The 21283-nt window shown below is 39.1% G+C and overlaps 1 pseudogene; it reads left to right on the forward strand.

Annotated features, from left to right (window-relative positions):
* LOC133651211 (cAMP-specific 3',5'-cyclic phosphodiesterase 4B-like) overlaps positions 1-21283 on the forward strand; it is an 81174-nt pseudogene that overhangs the window by 22937 nt on the left and 36954 nt on the right.

The following is a 21283-nucleotide window of genomic DNA, read 5'->3' on the forward strand; positions in this document are numbered from 1 at the left end:
TTAGAGAAAATGAAATCATTGTAGTAAATTATGCAAATTAATCGATAATGTCACGGTGACCACGCCCATAGCCACGCCCCCACCGCCACAGGTATCTTGGCAGTTTATGGGAAACACTGTAAAACATATTACATATTGTTATGAAGGTGTCTGTTACTACATTATATATATATATACTTGCAGTGTGTATATTGTACATATTACATATTGTTATGAAGGTGTTTGTTACTACATTATATATATACTTGCAGTGTGTATATTGTACATATTACATATTGTTATGAAGGTGTCTGTTACTACATTATATATATACTTGCAGTGTGTATATTGTACATATTACATATTGTTATGAAGGTGTCTGTTACTACATTATATATATACTTGCAGTGTGTATATTGTACATATTACATATTGTTATGAAGGTGTCTGTTACTACATGATATATATACTTGCAGTGTGTATATAAAACGGTGATGGAGGGTTTTGGAGTTGTTTTAAAGGCTACAACGGTGACTCACATTTTATCATCTCTGTGTTGTCTCTCATAATGATTGTGAACGATCGAGTCGAGATTATACTTGATTCCACAGTTAATGAAGTAAAAAATGTGTCCAAGTTAAGCTGTATTAAATAGGCGGTCATGCCTTTATTTTCAGTGGTTTGCGCTGCACAGAGTTAATCATTCAGCTCTCAATAAAACATTTGTTTTTCTACTTTTTGATTGGATAAATATTTGGTGGAACAAAGATGCTCCTTCCTCACGACTGTTTTCATTCTCACAACAAATTGACGTACATTAGTTCCGATAAGAGGATGATTCAGCGCACAAGACCCCCTTTGTCCTCCAGCTGCACGTGTCTTGTCGAGTCAAACGCAAACACAGCCTTCTCGTGCGTGTCAGTGTCAGATTGCGTGCACAATGAAGCATGTGTGTTTGCGTACGCGTTGATTGCTTGGAGGTTACTGAGGTGACTCAAGCCCAACTGGACTTATTACTTCCTGACGAGCGGGATTAGTAAGAACGAAGTCAACTGAAGCCACATTAGTCACGGCCACCCAGCCAAAAATCCACGACTCAACTTTGTGTCTGCCTTGAATACAGCTTCCAAACTGAAATATATGACGACTGTAGTTAAAGGCCTACTGAAAGCCACTACTAGCGAGCACGCAGTCTGATAGTTTATATATCAATGATGACATCTTAACATTGCAACACATGCCAATACGGCCGGGTTAACTTATAAAGTGACATTTTACATTTCCCACTAAACTTCCGGTTGGAAACGTCTATGTATGATGACGTATGTGTGATGACGTATGTATGATGGCGTATGTATGATGGCGTATGTACGATGACGTATGTATGATGACGTATGTGTGATGACGTATGTATGATGACGTATGTATGATGACGTATGTGTGATGACGTATGTATGATGGCGTATGTATGATGGCGTATGTACGATGACGTATGTATGATGACGTATGTGTGATGACGTATGTATGATGACGTATGTATGATGACGTATGTATGATGACGTATGTGTGATGACGTATGTATGATGACGTATGTATGATGACGTATGTATGATGACGTATGTATGATGACGTATGTATGATGACGTATGTATGATGACGTATGTATGATGACGTATGTATGATGACGTATGTATGATGACGTATGTATGATGACGTATGTATGATGACGTATGTGTGATGACGTATGTGTGATGACGTATGTATGATGACGTATGCGCGTGACGTCACGACGGCAACGGAAGTATTCGTACCCAATGTGTCACCGTACAAACTGCTCTGTTTTCATTGAACAATTCCACAGTATTGTGGACATCTGTGTTGGTGAATCTTTTGCAATTTGTTTAATGAACAATGGAGACTGCAAAGAAGAAAGCTGTAGGTGGGATCGGTGTATTAGCGGCTGGCTGCAGCAACACAACAAGGAGTATTTACTTGGATAGCAGACGCGCTAGCCGATGCTAGCCGCCAACCGCATCTGTGATCGGGTGAAGTCCTTCGTCGCGCCGTCGATCGCTGGAACGCAGGTGAGCACGGGTGTTGATGAGCAGATGAGGGCTGGCTGGCGTAGGTGGAGCGCTAATGTTTTTAGCATAGCTCTGTGAGGTCCGGTTGCTAAGTTGCTAAGTTAGCTTCAGCGTTGTTAGCAACAGCATTGTTAAGCTTTGCCAGGCTGGGAATTATTAACCGTGTAGTTACATGTCCATGGTTTAATAGTATTGTTGATCTTCTGTCTATCCTTCCAGTCAGGGATTTATTTATTTTGTTTCTATTTGCCTTTGAGCCAGATTCTATCACGTTAGCTCCGTAGCTAAAGAGCTTCGCTGATGTATTGTCGTGGAGATAAAAGTCACTGTGAATGTCCATTTCGCGTTCTGGACTCTCATTTTCAAGAGGATATAGTATCCCAGGTGGTTTAAAATACAAATCCGTGATCCACAATAGAAAAAGGAGAGAGTGTGGAATCCAATGAGCCAGCTTGTACCTAAGTTACGGTCAGAGCGAAAAAAGATACACCCTGCACTGCCTCTCTAGTTCTTCACTCTAACGTTCCTCATCCACGAATCTTTCATCCTGGCTCAAATTAATGGGGTAATCGTCGCTTTCTCGGTCCGAATCTCTCTCGCTCCATTGTAAACAACGGGGAATTGTGAGGAATCCTTCCTCCGGTGACGTCACGCTACTTCCGCTACAGGCAAGGCTTTTTTTTTATCAGCGACCAAAAGTTGCAAACTTTATCGTCGTTCTCTACTAAATCCTTTCAGCAAAAATATGGCAATATCGCGAAATGATCAAGTATGACACATAGAATGGATCTGCTATCCCCGTTTAAATAAAAAACATTTCATTTCAGTAGGCCTTTAAATGATTGATATAAGTAATTAATGCATATTTATTAATTGGTCTTCAACAGGTTTGCATCAGGTTTATTAGTTAAGCCTATAAACCAGCTATTACTGCTGGTTACGTGTCTTTGCACCTGTGGTTGGATACTCCTTTATATAAAACTCACATTAACGTAATCGTCTTCTTCTGTAGCCGTTGGGCCGCCAAAAAATATTGTGTTCGTGTGGACCGCAACGGTACTCAGTTGTAATACACATTTCCACCACTTGTAGCGGTAAAGACAATATCATTATTCATTACCATGAATTGATTAACGTGGACCCCGACTTAAACAAGTGGAAAAACTTATTGGGGTGTTACCATTTAGTGGTCAATTGTACGGAATATGTACTGTACTGTGCAATCTACTAATACAAGTTTCAATCAATCAATCAAACAAACAGAAGTAGTCTGGAGCTAAAAGTTATAAAGAAATGTTTTAAGTGCAAAAATTATGACTAAATTGGTGAAACTGTATTTTCCTTTGCACTTTAATTTTATTGACAGTTTATGTCAGACACATATCATGATTATTATTAGGGATGTCCGATAATATCGGACTGACGATATTATCGGCCGTTAAATGCTTTAAAATGTAATATTGGAAATGATCTGTATCGCTTTCAAAATGATCGGTATCGCTTTCAAAAAGTACATTTTATGACTTTTTAAAAGGCCGCTGTGTACACGGACGTAGGGAGAAGTACAGAGCGCCAATAAACCTTAAAGGCACTTCCTTTGCGTGCCGGCCCAGTCACATAATATCTACGGCGTTTCACACACACAAGTAAATGCAATGCATACTTGGTCAACAGCCATACAGGTCACACTGAGGGTGGCCGTATAAACAACTTTAACACTGTTACAAATGTGCGCCACACTGTGAACCCACACCAAACAAGAATGACAAACACATTTTGGGAGAACATCCGCACCATAACACAACAGAAGAAATACCCAGAACCCCTTGCAGCACTAACTCTTCCGGGACGCTACAATACACCCCCCACCGCAACCCCGCCCCTCCAACCCTGCCCACCTCAACCTCCTCATGCTCTCTCAGGGAGAGCATGTCCCAAATTCCAAGCTGCTGTTTTGAGGCATGTTAAAAAATAAAATAATGCACTTTGTGACTTCAATAATAAATATGGCAGTGCCATGTTGGCATTTTTTTCCATAACTTAAGTTGATTTATTTTGGAAAACCTTGTTACATTGTTTAATGCATCCAGCGGGGCATCGCAACAAAATTAGGCATAATAATGTGTTCATTCCACCACTGTATATATCGGTATCGGTTGATATCGGAATCGGTAATTAAGAGTTGGACAATATCGGAATATCGAATATCGGCAAAATAGCCATTATCGGACATCTCTAATTATTATTATTTATTTAGTTAAATTTGATTTATTTTAACATCGTTTGTAAATTGTATGAAATAATTGTCATACCTTTTAATGAATATGCACATTTATTTATTATTAGTTTTTAGAGTGTATGATGATATTTTTTAAGTAACATATTTTATTTATTATCAATATAGTTGGAATTTTTTTTTTTTTTGCCGCACTGCGTAATTGTATGCAAATGTATTTTTCATCAGTTTTATACATCCCTATTTTTGCAGTTATTATTTTTGTAATCAGCCTGATCATTCTTTTTTTTTTTTTTTTTTTCATTTTCTTTTATTTAACCAGGTAAAAAAAAGTCATTGAGATTAAAACCTCTTTTACATGAGTGACCTGGCCAAGAGGACAGAAAAAACAGGTTTCACCAATAAATAGAACAACAACAACAACAACAAACAGTATCAGTCAGACACTATAGTTAAAAGTACCAATTACTTACAACATAAGCATAAAACACGCAATGAAGGTAAAAAATGAAATGTTTCAATAAAAACAAGTATGGTGCCCAATAGAAACATCTTCTCGATTCTTTAAAATGGCCTGAAATTCCCCCAAAGTGATGCGTTCAGGTAACCTCAGATTCTTTTGTAATTCATTCCGTGACCATGGAGCAGCAAAGCTGAAGGCTTTTTTACAGAGACTTGTCTTGGCTCTGGGAACCAGTTGAGGCCATTGATGTCATGTGGACGCAAACTGTCGCGATTGGAGTCTCTACAGCAGGGGTCAGCAACCTTTTTGAAAGCAAGAGCTACTTCTTGGGTAGTGATTCATGCGAAGGGCTACCAGTTTGATACACACTTCAATAAATTGCCGAAAATAGCCAATTTGCTCAATTTACCTTTAACTCTGTTATTATTAATAATTAATGATATTTACACTTAATTAAACGGTTTAAATGAGGAGAAAACACGAAAAAAATGACAATAAAATTTTGAAACATAGTTTATCTTCAATTTCGACTCTTTAAAATTCAAAATTCAACCGAAAAAAAGAAGAGAAAAACTAGCTAATTCGAATCTTGTTGAAAAAATTTAAAAAAGAATTTATGGAACATCATTAGTCATTTTTCCTGACTATAAGATTAATTTTACAATTTTGATGACATGTTTTAAATAGGTTAAAATCCAATCTGCACTTTGTTAGAATATATAACAAATTGGACCACGCTATATTTCTAACAAAGACAAATCATTATTTCTTCTAGATTTTCCAGAACAAATTTTTTAAAAGAAATTCAAAAGACTTTGAAATAAGATTTAAATTTGATTCTACAGATTTTCTAGATTTGCCAGAATATTTTTTTGGAATTTTAATCATAATAAGTTTGAAGAAATATTTCACAAATATTCTTTGTCGAAAAAACAGAAGCTAAAATGAAGAATTAAATTAAAATGTATTTATTATTCTTTACAATAAAAAAAAATTATTTACTTGAACATTGATTTAAATTGTCAGGAAAGAAGAGGAAGGAATTTAAAAGGTAAAAAGGTATATGTGTTTAAAAATTCTAAAATCATTTTTAAGGTTGTATTTTTTCTCTAAAATTGTCTTTCTGAAAGTTATAAGAAGCAAAGTAAAAAAAATAATGAATTTATTTAAACAAGTGAAGACCAAGTCTTTCAAATATTTTCTTGGATTTTCAAATTCTATTTGAGTTTTGTCTCTCTTAGAATTAAAAATGTCGGGCAAGCGAGACCAGCTTGCTAGTAAATAAATACAATTTAAAAAATAGAGGCAGCTCACTGGTAAGTGCTGCTATTTGAGCTATTTTTAGAACAGGCCAGCGGGCTACTCATCTGGTCCTTACGGGCTACCTGGTGCCCGCGGGCACCGCGTTGGTGACCCCTGCTATACACATAAAAGAGCATAACTAAGGGGGAACCAGACCAAGAAGTGATTTATTAAAAACATCCATCGAGAAAATCTGCAGACTGACAAAGATGGACAGTTTACTTTTGCATACAAAGTGCAATTGTGGACAAGGTTGCTACAACAGTAATAAAATGTATGGCACAGTGATAAACAGTTTTTTTTAAATAAGTGTCAGGTGCATTCATAAAAATGTTTCGAAGTGAGATTTAAAAGACAAGTTCTCATCAATAACAATCCCCTAGTACTTAAATGTTGCGACCATTTCAAGTTCCACCATGTGAGCAGTTGATATGTTTGCAATGTTCCATGGCAGGTGTTTCCCTTTCGAAAATAACATCGCAGTGTTTCCCACACATTCATTTATTTGTGGCGGCCTGCCACGAAAGAATTACGTCCGCCACAAATTTAAAAAAAAAAAAAAAAAAAAAATGTTTTATTTTTTTTTATTTTATTTTTTTTTGTCCTGTCCAGCTTCTCAGGCAAATCATATAGTTGATGTAGATGCCCATATCGGCTGTTCACATTTACTTTACAAAAGAGAAGTGTAGGATACTTCTCTTGTTGCCTTATTTGTATTTGACCACTACTGTTTTCTGTTTATTTGTTACTGACTGTGGCAGGACACCTCTGCCTCTGTTTCACTTTATGTTGCTGGTAAATAATATGCTTGTAGTAGTAGTAGGCTAAAGTTAAATGATTTAGTATGCACTAATTAAAGGGGCAGAGCTTTAAGAGACATTTTAGCTTTTATATTTTATAAGATATATTTTTTGTAAGAACCACAATTAATAAATATATTTCAGTGAATAACTTATTGTTCAAATCTGTATATAAATATGTACATAAAGTGTTGTAATTATATTGTAAAATGAATGGATGGATGGATGGATGGATGGATGGACGTTTAAAAAAAAAAAAGGTTATTATTAATTAGTAAGTATACATTTTTTTAGCCTTTTTAGAGAAAATCATATCATTGTAGTACATTATGCAAATTACTCGATGATGTCATGGTGGCCACGCCCCCACCGCCACAGGTATCTTGGCAGTTTATGGGAAACACTGCATCGCCTGCATTTAGTACTCGTCTCAGCTGAGTCAGCTGGCACTGAACAACATCAAAAGCAGACGACAGGAGCTCAAAGATTTGTCAAGTAATAATATTTGTGATTAACACATGCTTTCATATTATTTGACAAGGAAGAGTAAGATGACTAATTCAGTGTTAATATTTGAGTGGGGCCCCGAGGTCAAAAAGGTTGAGTGTAATGGATAAGGCAGTGCGTTTTTGCAAGCCCCACGTCAGCCAGACAGCGGAGGAAGCAGCTTTGGGGGCGGATTGAGAGCACAGAGAGGGGCAGTGTGAGGTTGGATGCGAGCGGAAGGGGTCTCGGCCAAGAGTGGAATGGAGGCGGGATGTTTCAGGCCGAGCCGTGTTGTCAGCGCTCACAGAGGCGGGTTTGTGGACCTGAAGGGAGAGTGAAGAGGCAGACACAGTGTGTCTTCACACCGAGCTCAGTTGTCCCCGTAGCATCAGGACACCCAGATTTTGGAACGTTAAAAAAAATCTGCAATGAAAAAACCTACCCCTGAAAGTGTGCCACACCACTTTTGACCGCTGACGGTGAGGTATACAGTATCCGCGCATGCGGCTCGGCATCGACTAAAAGTGTGGGCGAGAATACGCACCTAAGCCCTGAAATATTCAAACCCTTGGCCAGTTTTTCCTTTGAGTATTCCTGGGCTGAAAAGATGCGAGCTAAAGACTTTGCGTTCAAGGGGTTCTAAACTACATTTGACACAATACCTTGTGGTCTGGATCAGTGGTTCTCAAACTCAGAAAACCCCTGGCTTAACCAAGTACCAGCATAATGACTAACATTAAAATACACTAGCGTAGTAGGCCTAAGTATTCATCAATTCAGCAAAAAGTTAAATATATATTTCATATTCTTGCCCACTAACATTTCACATAGTTTGAACAGTCACACTGTGTCTAAATATTTCATTGATTATTTTACATACCACTTAGATGAGTACAGTTTGAGAATCAGTGGTTGAGATAATATGTATTGGATATGCTTCCTTTTAAATGTTCCACAGTCACATTTTTTAGGGATGCCTTGGATGAACCCCACCACCCGCCGCTCCCTCGAGCTTACCTTTTAGGGCCCGAGCAGCTGAGCCCGAATGAAATTGCAGTTTTTTTCTTCTATACGTTCGGACGCCTTCTTGAGGCCCTTAAAATTGGCAAAAAGTCCCCATATCTTGCAGGCGCTTCAGGTATGGCAAACATATTTCATATTTTGAAATGTCAAAATTGTCTCTCTGGCGCCACCTTTAAAATGAGAAAAAATTAGCCCCTCTTATCAATTTCATGTATAGACACAAAAATCGCAGGAGACGTCTATCATGATGGGACGTACATAAAAGTCTTAGGAACCCATACCTGAAAATGAACAGGAAGTCGGCCATCTTGGTTTTCGTCTTCAATTTTTTTTGGTGCTAAAAAGGGTCGTACTTTCACAAACTCCTCCTAGGGAGTTTGACCAAGAGAATGGCGGTTACAATTACAGATACTACACATAGAGGTGATGATAAATTGCGAACATATTTTGCCTACGCCATAAGTTGTGTGCATGGTATGGCGTCAAACGTTGCTCCGATCTTTTTTGGGCATTTTTCGTTGAAAAAAGGGGTCTCACTTTCACAAACTCCCCCTAGGAACTTTGACCAGATGAGTCGCGGTTAAAATTGCAGATACTACACATATAGGCGATGATAAATTGCGAACAAATTTTTCCTACGCCATTAAAGGTGGGCGTGGTATGATGTCAAACTTTGCTCCGATGGTTTTTGGCCATTTGTCGGTGAAAAAAAGGGGTCGTCCTTTCACAAACTCCTTCTAGGGACTTTGACCAGATGAGTCGCGGTTAAAATTGAAGATATTACACATATAGGCGATGATAAATTGCGAGAAAAAAAATCCTGCGCCATAAGATCTGGGCTTGGCATGGCGTCAAACTTTGCTCCGATGGTTTTTGCCCATTTTTCGGTGAAAAAAAGGGGTCGTACTTTAACGAATTCCTCTGAGGGACTTTGACCAGATGAGTCGCGGTTAAAATTGCAGATACTACACATATAGGCGATGATAAATTGCGAACAAATTTTTCCTACGCCATAAAATGTGGGCGTGGTATGGAGTCAAACTTTGCTCCAATGATTTTTGGCCATTTTTCGGTGAAAAAAAGGGGTCGTACTTTCACAAACTCCTTCTAGGGACTTTGACCAGATGAGTCGCGGTTAAAATTGAAGATATTACACATATAGGCGATGATAAATTGCGAGAAAAAAAATCCTGCGCCATAAGATCTGGGCTTGGCATGGCGTCAAACTTTGCTCCGATGGTTTTTGCCCATTTTTCGGTGAAAAAAAGGGGTCGTACTTTAACGAATTCCTCTGAGGGACTTTGACCAGATGAGTCGCGGTCAAAATTGCAGATACTACACATATAGGCGATGATAAATTGCGAACAAATGTATTCCTACGCCATAAAATTTGGGTGTGGTATGGAGTCAAACTTTGCTCCGATGGTTTTTGGCCCTTTTTCGGTGAAAAAAAGGGGTCGTACTTTAATACTTTACTACACATATAAGCGATGATAAACGGTTGCCAAATTAGCTCAAAAAGCTAGCACTTTAATGTTAGCATGCTAACATAAACATGCTAATGGTTAGCATGTGTCAAATACCAAGTTATATGAGTGTAAGGTGTATATGGCTGTGTAATTAGGGAAATAAACGTAAAGTTAGTTAAAAAGTAAGCACTATAATGTTAGATGAAAAAGTTAGCATGATTAAGTTAACTTGCTAGCATGCTAAAGTTAGCATGCTAACAGTTTACCAGTGTTACATACCAAGTTATATGGCTTTAGGGTAAACGGTTGCCAAATTAGCTCAAAAAGCTAGCACTTAAATGTTAACATGCTAACATAAACATGCTAATGGTTAGCATGTGTCAAATACCAAGTTATATGAGTGTAAGGTGTATATGGCTGTGTAATTAGGGAAATAAACGTAAAGTTAGTTAAAAATTAAGCACTATAATGTTAGATGAAAAAGTTAGCATGATTAAGTTAACTTGCTAGCATGCTAAAGTTAGCACGCTAACAGTTTACCAGTGTTACATACCAAGTTATATGACTTTAGGGTAAACGGTTGCCAAATTAGCTCAAAAAGCTAGCACTTTAATGTTAGCATGCTAGAATGCTAACATAAACATGCTAATGGTTATCATGTGTCAAATACCAAGTTATATGAGTGTAAGGTGTATGGCTGTGTAATTAGGGAAATAACTTTAGGGTAAACGGTGGCCAGATTAGCTCAAAAAGCTAGCACTTTAATGTTAGCATGCTCACGTAAACATGCATACAGTTAGCATGTTTCAAATACCAAGTTACATGACTGTAAGGTGTAATAAATGTAAATAGATGATTTTTGTTTTGGTGTAGATTCTTATTTGTGTGAATGCGTGGACATTTCGCACAAATATTTGTTCCACAGTCTTTTAGACTCATTTTCAAAAATCACCTGAATCGTGTTTGTAGCGAGGATGAGCCAAGCCTTTGATTCCCCCCCGACGACCTTGTGTAACTGTCTCTGCGTGCGCCAACTGCAGGGAAGCTCAGCAGGATGCGGTCGCACCTTCCTGGCAGCAAACACACCCAGACCGCCACACGTTGACGTGGACCGACTTTCAACAGCTAGCCGCCTTGTGCAGGAGTCGCTTTGAAGCCGCACTTTGTGCTCTCTGCCTCCGACCACCATGTGACTTGGACGCCGGGGGTTCTTGGAAACGGTTTCAGGCCACAAAGCTTGGTGACCATCCGGTCCTCACTCGGCAAACTCAGGGGGGAATTGTTGGAACCTCAGAAGCAGAAGCCATACTCTGATTGTCAAACCTAAACATGCAAGCGCCTGCACACGCATTTGAATAGTTCCTATTTGTCAGCAGCACATGCGTGCGATGACATTTGGACTGCTAGTCTTTGTTCAACGCCGCCGTTCAGAGTCTGTACACCAGCTCAGCGCTTTGATCTACTTCATTGACGTAAAACAGGGAGAAGCAGGCTGACTGTCTGGTTGTGCTGAGCAGATGGACAAAATGTATTCCATGTGTGAGACTTACAAGGTCGACGAGTCTTTGTGGAGGAAAAGGGAAGGTGGGGAGATCCAGATGTGCGCCGTGTCAACTTGGTTAAGCGTACAATCTCTCCCGGTTTCTACACTGGAAGAAAAGACACCATATCTATCCACAAGCAATGTTAGGAATTACTTTTCACAATTTTGGTTAAATATGAGCCTTAATAGTTACTCATTTCATCTGAGTAGATCGGAATGGGAAAAACGGGGGGGGGAAATTCACTAGGAAAGATAGGAGTTAAATAACACCGTGAGTTCGTCACTCTACCCACTAGATGTGACCAGTCTAAGTCTAAGACTAGATCTGATCAATCTAAGTGTCAGACAAGATCTGACCAATCTAAATCTTAAGACTAGATCTGACCAATCTAAGTCTAAAACTAGATGTGACCAATCTAAGTCTAAGACTAGATGTGACCAATCTAAGTCTAAGACTAGATGTGACCAATCTCAGTCTAAGACTAATTGTGACCAATCTAAGTCTAAAACTAGATCTGACCAATCTATGTCTAAGACTAGATGTGACCAATCTAAGTCTAAGACTACATCTGACCAATCTAAGTCTAAGACTAGATCTGACCAATCTCAGTCTAAGACTAATTGTGACCAATCTAAGTCTAAAACTAGATCTGACCAATCTATGTCTAAGACTAGATGTGACAAATATATGTCTAGGACTAGATGTGACCAATCTAAGTCTAAGACTAGATGTGACCAATCTAAGTCTAAGACTAGATCTGACCAATCTAAGTCTAAGACTAGATCTGATCAATCTAAATCTAAAACTATATCAGACCAAGCTAAGTCCAAGACTAGATCTGACCAATGTAAGTCTAAAACTAGATGTGACCAATCTAAGTACAAAACTAGATGTGACCAATCTAAGTCCAAAACTAGATGTGACCAATCTAAGTCTATGACTAGATGTGACCAATCTCAGTCTAACACTAATTGTGACCAATCTAAGTCTAAGACTAGATTTGACCAATCTAAGTCTAAAACTAGATCTGACCAATCTATGTCTAAGACTAGATGTGACCAATATATGTCTAGGACTAGATGTGACCAATCTAAGTCTAAGACTAGATGTGACCAATCTAAGTCTAAGACTAGATCTGACCAATCTAAATCTAAAACTATATCTGACCAAGCTAAGTCTAAGACTAGATCTGACCAATCTAAGTCTAAGACTAGATCTGACCAATCTATGTCTAAGACTAGATGTGACCAATATATGTCTAAGACTAGATGTGACCAATCTAAGTCTAAGACTAGATGTGACCAATCTAAGTCTAAGACTAGATCTGACCAATCTAAATCTAAAACTATATCTGAGCAAGCTAAGTCTAAGACTAGATCTGACCAATCTAAATCTAAAACTATATCTGACCAAGCTAAGTCTAAGACTAGATCTGACCAATCTAAGTCTAAAACTAGATGTGACCAAGCTAAGTCTAAGACTAGATCTGACCAATCTAAGTCTAAGACTAGATCTGACCAATCTAAATCTAAAGCTATATCTGACCTTGCTAAGACTAGATCTGACCAATCTAAATCTAAGACTAGATCTGACCAATCTGAGTCTATGATAATGAAGTGATGAAGTCTAGTTGGATGAGAGGTGAAACAAGACAAAGCAAACAGTCCAGTTGTGATGGATTGACTGCCCTGAGACTACAATGACCTGATCAATAAGAACATCCATGGATTGACTGCCCTGAGACTACAAGGACCTGATCAATAAGAACATCCATGGATTGACTGCCCTGAGACTACAAGGACCTGATCAATAAGAACATCCATGGATTGACTGCCCTGAGACTACAATGACCTGATCAATAAGAACATCCATGGATTGACTGCCCTGAGACTACAAGGACCTGATCAATAAGAACATCCATGGATTGACTGCCCTGAGACTACAAGGACCTGATCAATAAGAACATCCATGGATTGACTGCCCTGAGACTACAATGACCTGATCAATAAGAACATCCATGGATTGACTGCCCTGAGACTACAAGGACCTGATCAATAAGAACATCCATGGATTGACTGCCCTGAGACTACAAGGACCTGATCAATAAGAACATCCATGGATTGACTGCCCTGAGACTACAATGACCTGATCAATAAGAACATCCATGGATTGACTGCCCTGAGACTACAAGGACCTGATCAATAAGAACATCCATGGATTGACTGCCCTGAGACTACAATGACCTGATCAATAAGAACATCCATGGATTGACTGCCCTGAGACTACAAGGACCTGATCAATAAGAACATCCATGGATTGACTGCCCTGAGACTACAATGACCTGATCAATAAGAACATCCATGGATTGACTGCCCTGAGACTACAAGGACCTGATCAATAAGAACATCCATGGATTGACTGCCCTGAGACTACAAGGACCTGATCAATAAGAACATCCATGGATTGACTGCCCTGAGACTACAATGACCTGATCAATAAGAACATCCATGGATTGACTGCCCTGAGACTACAAGGACCTGATCAATAAGAACATCCATGGATTGACTGCCCAGAGACTACAATGACCTGATCAATAAGAACATCCATGGATTGACTGCCCTGAGACTACAAGGACCTGATCAATAAGAACATCCATGGATTGACTGCCCTGAGACTACAAGGACCTGATCAATAAGAACATCCATGGATTGACTGCCCTGAGACTACAAGGACCTGATCACTAAGAACATCCATGGATTGACTGCCCTGAGACTACAAGGACCTGATCAATAAGAACATCCATGGATTGACTGCCCTGAGACTACAAGGACCTGATCAATAAGAACATCCATGGATTGACTGCCCTGAGACTACAATGACCTGATCACTAAGAACATCCATGGATTGACTGCCCTGAGACTACAAGGACCTGATCAATAAGAACATCCATGGATTGACAGCCCTGAGACTACAATGACCTGATCAATAAGAACATCCATGGATTGACTGCCCTGAGACTACAATGACCTGATCAATAAGAACATCCATGGATTGACTGCCCTGAGACTACAAGGACCTGATCACTAAGAACATCCATGGATTGACTGCCCTGAGACTACAAGGACCTGATCAATAAGAACATCCATGGATTGACTGCCCTGAGACTACAAGGACCTGATCAATAAGAACATCCATGGATTGACTGCCCTGAGACTACAAGGACCTGATCAATAAGAACATCCATGGATTGACTGCCCTGAGACTACAAGGACCTGATCAATAAGAACATCCATGGATTGACTGCCCTGAGACTACAAGGACCTGATCAATAAGAACATCCATGGATTGACTGCCCTGAGACTACAAGGACCTGATCAATAAGAACATCCATGGATTGACTGCCCTGAGACTACAAGGACCTGATCACTAAGAACATCCATGGATTGACTGCCCTGAGACTACAAGGACCTGATCAATAAGAACATCCATGGATTGACTGCCCTGAGACTACAAGGACCTGATCAATAAGAACATCCATGGATTGACTGCCCTGAGACTACAAGGACCTGATCACTAAGAACATCCATGGATTGACTGCCCTGAGACTACAAGGACCTGATCACTAAGAACCTCCACGGACATACCAGTCCTAATCAGTGCTAACTTACAAACATAGCAGCACTTTCAGATGAGCCATTCCATTTATTAAAATGTATTAGAATTCACTCAATATTTTCTCTCTTAAGAATGCAATTCTTTCTTAACTTGTAATTTTGAATATCTCATAATTATGATATTTTTTCTCATAATTTAGACTTTTTATCTCATAATTTTGACTTTTTTATCTTATAATGTTGACTTATCTCATGATTTTGACTTTTTATTTCATATTTTCGACTTTTTATCTCATAACAGTGTTTCCCACACATTCATTTATTTGTGGCGGCCCGCCACGAAAGAATTACGTCCACCACAAATAAATAAATAAATACATTTTTGTCCTGTCCAGCTTCTCTGGCAAATCATATAGTAGATGTAGATGCCCATATAGGCTGTTTACATTTACTTTACAAAAGAGAAGTGTAGGATACTTCTCTTGTTGCCTTATTTGTATTTGACCACTACTGTTTTCTGTTTATTTGTTACTGACTGTGGCAGGACACCTCTGCCTCTGTTTCACTTTATGTTGCTGGTAAATAATATGCTTGTAGGAGTAGGCTAAAGTGAAATTATTTAGTATGCACTAATTTAAGGGGCAGAGCTTTAAGAGACACTTTAGCTTTTATATTTTATAAGATATATTTTTTGTAAGAACCACAATTAATAAATATATTTCAGTGAATAACTTATTGTTCAAATCTGTATATAAATATGTACATAAAGTGTTGTAATTATATTGTAAAATGGATGGATGGATGGACGTTTAAAACAAAACTGTTATTATTCATTAGTAAGTATACATTTTTTGAGCCTTTTTAGAGAAAATCATATCATTGTAGTAAATTATGCAAATTACTCGATGATGTCATGGTGACCACGCCCCCACCGCCACAGGTATCTTGGCAGTTTATGGGAAACACTGCATAATGTTGACTTTTTATCTCATAATGTTGACTTTTTATCTCATAATTTCGACTTGCTATCTCAATGTTGACTTCATCTCATAATTTCGACTTTTTCTCTCATGTTGACATTCTAATAGGCCCTGCGATGAGGTGGCGGCTTGTCCAGGGTGTACCCTGCCTTCCGCCCGAAACGCAGCTGAGATAGGCTCCAGCAACACCCCGCGACCCCGAAAGGGACAAGCGGTAGGAAATGAATGGATGGATAAAGGCAATGCTTATGTTTTAATGAACTACAATAAGTAGATTTTATTTCAAACATTTTCTTTTGAAATGTAGTGAAATATTTGCCTCAAAATCAAGAACACAATCATATTGATGATATTTTGCATTCAAATTCACACGACCACAACATCTTTTTTTCCCAGTTTAATTTGCTTCCTCACACGTCATCATCTCAAGTCAGTCTGCATTTTCCAAAATGTGCACAGCGACCACATGAATGGCCCCGTTTTGTAGCCGCTTTAGCCTTTCATTGACTCCACTCCATGTTTTATGCCAGTTCAGGGGTCAAGTAGGATGTGCTTTGGTTTCTTTGGCACCGGGCTCGGTCCTGGTTTGGCGTTCCCCCAGCGTGAGAGTCGAAGATGGCGTCTTGCGTTGCTTGTGCAAACACGGGTTGATGTCTGACACCCTCCTCCTCCACCACCACCACCCTTCTCATGAGGTTCAGCGAGGAGAGAGGTCGTTTGTGAGGCGAGGCGGTGCGACAACGGTTCCTGCTGCAGTTCACCTGAGTTTAAGATGCGTGTTTCGAGGAGGAAGTTAGTGCATCAAATCACTTAAAATAGCAAGACCTTCTGCTCAAAGAAGACCGACATTTGTTTCAAGTATTCCCACACCGCAGAGTACCGGTTTTAATAAGGTACAGCGGTACTAATGAATTTAAAAAGGGACTATAGCAGACCTGGGCAAATTAAGGCTCGGCCTTAATAACATGCGGCCTGTTAAGCTTTTCAATCTGGCCCGCTGGACATTCCCAAATCATTTTTTTTAGATCTTTAAGATGGAAAGTGTAGCTGCCATTATGATGTGCACTCATGTTTTCTAATGACCGGAAGTCTTCAACTAACTCATGTTTTCTAATGACCGGAAGTCTTCAACTAACTCATGTTTTCTAATGACCGGAAGTCTTCAACTAACTCATGTTTTCTAATGACCGGAAGTCTTCAACTAACTCATGTTTTCTAATGACCGGAAGTCTTCAACTAACTCATGTTTTCTAATGACCGGAAGTCTTCAACTAACTCATGTTTTCTAATGACCGGAAGTCTTCAACTAACTCATGTTTTCTAATGACCGGAAGTCTTCAACTAACTCATGTTTTCTAATGACCGGAAGTCTTCAACTAACTCATGTTTTCTAATGACCGGAAGTCTTCAACTAACTCATGTTTTCTAATGACCGGAAGTCTTCAACTATACTAAGTCTTTCAATGCTTGGAATCTCAGTGTTTCCCATAAACTGCCAAGATACCTGTGGCGGTGGGGGCGTGGCTATGGGCGTGGTCACCATGACATCATCGAGTCATTTGCATAATTTACTACAATGATTTGATTTTCTCTAAAAAGGCTCAAAAAATGTATACTTACTAATTAATAATGACAGTTTTGTTTTAAACGTCCATCCATCCATTTTACAATATAATTACAACACTTTATGTACATATTTATATACAGATTTGAACAATAAGTTATTCACGGAAATATATTTATTAATTGTGGTTCTTACAAAAAATATATCTTATAAAATATAAAAGCTAAAATGTCTCATAAAGATCTGCCCCTTTAATTAGTGCATACTAAATAATTTAACTTAGGGACGGCGTGGCGAAGTTGGTAGAGTGGCCGTGCCAGCAATCGGAGGGTTGCTGGTTACTGGGGTTCAATCCCCACCTTCTACCATCCTAGTCACGTCCGTTGTGTCCTTGGGCAAGACATTCACCCTTGCTCCTGATGGGTGCTGGTAGTGCCTTGCATGGCAGCTCCCTCCATCAGTGTGTGAATGTGTGTGTGAATGTGGAAATAGTGTCAAAGCACTTTGAGTACCTTGAAGGTAGAAAAGCACTATACAAGTATAACCCATTTATCATTTATCATGATGTACTTAGTCCATAAGTAACAAACGTGTACTTCATGTTTAGTGACATGCTAATTCTTATTTGTACACTTTTTTTTTTTTCAAGTTCCTTTGTATGTTCTAGTCTTCTGACACCACCAGATGGCAGTATAAGTGTCCACATAAGTGGCCATAAGACCCCAGTTCAGTAGTGTACACAATTTTGGAAATAAGAGCTAAAAGGTGCTGTCCACGCATGTGGCCACTAAGGCCTTTAGAGTTAAGAACAATTTGTTAGATAAAAGCAGTTAAAAAGTTTAAGAAATTGAATAAAGGTCGCCAAAAAAAATGGTTGTTCCAACATTAAGTTTGAGTGGAGGAATATTGTTTGGGAAATTAACAAATTTCAATGGTCAAATCAACGTCAGCACCTGACATTGATTAAACGTTGTCAAAAAGTATGTTGTTTCAACGTTAAGTTTGTGTTGTAGAATATTGGTTGGGAAATGACCAAATTTCCATGGTGAAATCACCGTCAGACCCCAACATTGGGGTTAGTACAATGATAGTACAATGATTACATCAATATTTTTTATTATCACAAAATCTTTTGTCATTTTTTCATTGTTTATAAAGTCATGAAATACGTCCCTGAACACAGGACAACTTCAATTATGACCAATGTATGATCCGGTAACTACTTGGTATCGGATTGATACCCGAATTTGTGGTATCACCCAAAACTAATGTAAAGTATCCAACAACAGAAGAATAAGTGAGTCAGCAGACAAACAAGGAGCCTTTTTTTGCTAACTTACTACTAAAAGACAAGTTGTCTGGAATGTTTCACATCTTATTTCATGCATAAATTATTTGATTGAAAAAAGAAACTTAAGTTTGATGTATCATATGTTTTAGTTTTTTTAAAAAAGCCCATAATGACATTTTGTCTGTGGTCCTCTTTATCTTGAAAAGTATCACTTAAAAAAAGCATTTGATACAGTCAATCATGGCATTTTAATTTCAAAACTAATTAAATTCAACTTATCCAAACAGTCATTGTCCTGGTTTGAGTCATATCTAAAGGGCCGTAAACAATGTGTCACCATTAATAATGTGAGATCTTCCTTCCGCAAAATAGAAACAGGGATACCTCAGGGTAGTGTCTTGGGACCGATACTATTCAGTCTATACATCAATGACCTACCAGATGTATGCACAGATCTAGATTTACAGATGTATGCGGATGACACAGTGGTATATCCATCAGGTAAGACCTGTACTCTAGTTGCTGAGAAGTTAAATGCTTAATTAGACAAAATAGCATCTTGGCTGGCATCATCCTGTTTAACCCTAAACACTAAAAAGACGTGCCGGTACTAAAATATTGGTACGGGGACACCGCGAGTGAAAGCCACGTTCCTTTGTTAAGACTGGCAGAGGGGTTGGCGAGGTGGGCGCTACACACCGACAGAAGGAGGCAGCAAACGGCATGGTTTGCATGCCACTCCTTTTGTTGACCACCTATGTGAGTTGACGGGGCGGGGGGGGGCAGAGTGGGAGGGGGTTTGCGGAGCCTGCCAGTCCGAGGAAGGCAGGCGCTATGGAGAGAAAGGGGCTACAGAGAGAGAGTCGCCAAACAGTAACTGAAGCCTCAGTTTGTCTGAGAGTCCGACAACCCTGAACTTTCCCAGGCGACTTAGTGCAACGAGATGAAGGAGCTCCGTGTCCACAACCCTGCATCTCTTGGGTGTCCTGCGGATCCGTCCAGCGGACTATCGAGCCGTTCTGGGACTCTGGGACCTCCGTGCCTGGTGCCAGGGGGCTCCGGCGTGGATTTAGATCCCCTGGAGCCTGACTATGTGTCCATGTGTCTGTTGACAGATGAGTCCTACCAAAAACTTGCAATGGAGACCATGGAAGAGCTGGACTGGTGTCTGGACCAGTTGGAGACCATCCAGACCTACCGCTCTGTCAGTGACATGGCATCCAACAAGGTACAGTTTTTATGGTTTTTGATTATGTTTGCCTGGTGTTGTTTCTCTAATATATTCCGTCCTTTCAAACAAGTTGTTTTTAAAGTGTAAAATAGGTCATAGTAGGATTTATTTCTACATTTAAAGACGTCCATGTGGTCTACAGAACATGTCATGGTGGTTCTTTGGTCAAAATGTTGCATAGACGCTTCAGAATGTGCCTCTTATTTACGTGCCTCCACTTCAACAACGTCTTCACCCCGTCAGCCATGTTGTCGTTTTTAGCACTTGTACAGCGAGTCTACTGACCGATATACGGCGGAACATGTATGTACGGACCAGTCTGCCCCACAACATGAGGATAGAGAAAAATAAGAAACTTGTACGTCGTACTACAATGGTGTGGACTCGCGCAAAGCACTCGGGGTAAACCTTTACCATATATGGAAATATCTGCTGACATCACAATTGGAGCAAATTCCAAACAGCTCGTTTGTAGGAAGCAGGAAGGAAGGCAAGATGTTATACACTAAAAAAGATTTTGAGAAAATTAAAATATTGACCTAATTCCTCTAGTATTGATCATAAAGTGATACTCGCCTAGTATCGACACCATCAATTTATGGATCGATTTGCTTTTTACCTATTAATTTTCCTTTCTGCTGCAAAACTGACTTTGAAACAACGTCGCAAAATAGTTTTGTTTGTAAATTGAGACAACGTTAATGTCCAACGTTGGATCCACGTTGTTGGTTGGGAAATTACCAAATTTTAATGTCGAAACAACGTCACAACCCGACATTGAATAAACGTGAAAAAGCATTTTGTTTCAACGTTTTGTGTTGTAGAATACTGGTTGGGAAATGACCAAATTTAAATGGTTAAATCACCGTCAGAACCCAACATTGATTAAACGTTGTCAAAAAGCATGTTGTTTTAACGTTGTATTTGTGTTGTAGAATATTGGTTGGGAAATGACCAAATTTCAATGGTCAAATCAACGTCAGAACCCAACATTGACTAAACGTTGGTAAAAAGTATGTTGTTTCAACGTTGTAATTGTGTTATAGAATATTGGTTGGGAAATGACCAAATTTCAATGGTTGAATCACCGTCAGAACCCAACATTGACTAAACGTCGTCAAAAAGCATGTTGTTTCAATGTTGTATTTGTGTTGTAGACTGTTGGTTGGGAAATGACCAACATTTAATGGTCTAATCACCGTCAGAACCTGACATTG

Source organism: Entelurus aequoreus, linkage group LG05 (genome assembly GCF_033978785.1).
Source record: "Entelurus aequoreus isolate RoL-2023_Sb linkage group LG05, RoL_Eaeq_v1.1, whole genome shotgun sequence".
In the NCBI taxonomy this organism is placed as follows: domain Eukaryota; kingdom Metazoa; phylum Chordata; class Actinopteri; order Syngnathiformes; family Syngnathidae; genus Entelurus; species Entelurus aequoreus.